The following is a 1,442-nucleotide window of genomic DNA, read 5'->3' as shown; positions in this document are numbered from 1 at the left end:
GGATGTGATTTATGCTGCCATGATTGTATTGCATGGTGCGGGGGTGATGTCTGGCTCCCATGATTGTGTTACAAGGTGTGGGGGTGATGTATGGCTGCCATGATTGTGTTACAAGGTGTGGGGGTGATGTCTGGCTGCCATGATTGTGTTACAAGGTGTGGGGGTGATGTCTGGCTGCCGTGATTGTGTTACAAGGTGTGGGGGTGGTATCATGCTGCCATGATTGTGTTACAAGGTGTGGGGGGTGGTATCATGCTGCCATGATTGTGTTAAAAGGTGTGGGAGTGGTATCATGCTGCCATGATTGTGTTACAAGGTGTGGGGCGTGGTATCATGCTGTCATGATTGTGTTACAAGGTGTGGGGGTGGTATCATGCTGCCATGATTGTATTGCATGGTGCGGGGGTGATGTCTGGCTGCCATGATTGTATTGCATGGTGCGGGGGTGATGTCTGGCTGCCATGATTGTATTGCATGGTGCGGGGGTGATGTCTGGCTGCCATGATTGTGTTACAAGGTGTGGGGGTGGTATCATGCTGCCATGATTGTGTTACAAGGTGTGGGGGGTGGTATCATGCTGCCATGATTGTGTTACAATGTGTGGGGTGGTATCATGCTGCCATGATTGTGTTACAAGGTGTGGGGGGGTGGTATCATGCTGCCATGATTGTGTTACAAGGTGTGGGGGTGGTATCATGCTGCCATGATTGTATTGCATGGTGCGGGGGTGATGTCTGGCTGCCATGATTGTGTTACAAGGTGTGGGGGTGGTATCATGCTGCCATGATTGTGTTACAAGGTGTGGGGGTGATATCATGCTGCCATGATTGTGTTACAAGGTGTGGGGGTGGTATCATGCTGCCATGATTGTGTTACAAGGTGTGGGGGTGGTATCATGCTGCCATGATTGTGTTACAAGGTGTGGGGGTGGTATCATGCTGCCATGATTGTGTTACAAGGTGTGGGGGTGGTATCATGCTGCCATGATTGTGTTACAAGGTGTGGTGGTGGTATCATGCTGCCATGATTGTGTTACAAGGTGTGGGGGTGGTATCATGCTGCCATGATTGTGTTACAAGGTGTGGGGGTGGTATCATGCTGCCATGATTGTGTTACAAGGTGTGGGGGTGGTATCATGCTGCCATGATTGTGTTACAAGGTGTGGGGGTGGTATCATGCTGCCATGATTGTGTTACAAGGTGTGGTGGTGGTATCATGCTGCCATGATTGTGTTACAAGGTGTGGGGGTGGTATCATGCTGCCATGATTGTGTTACAAGGTGTGGGGGTGGTATCATGCTGCCATGATTGTGTTACAAGGTGTGGTGGTGGTATCATGCTGCCATGATTGTGTTACAAGGTGTGGGGGTGGTATCATGCTGCCATGATTGTGTTACAAGGTGTGGGGGTGGTATCATGCTGCCATGATTGTGTTACAAGGTG

This window comes from Procambarus clarkii, unplaced genomic scaffold (genome assembly GCF_040958095.1).
Source record: "Procambarus clarkii isolate CNS0578487 unplaced genomic scaffold, FALCON_Pclarkii_2.0 HiC_scaffold_258, whole genome shotgun sequence".
Classification (NCBI taxonomy): domain Eukaryota; kingdom Metazoa; phylum Arthropoda; class Malacostraca; order Decapoda; family Cambaridae; genus Procambarus; species Procambarus clarkii.
This window is presented reverse-complemented; position numbering follows the sequence as displayed.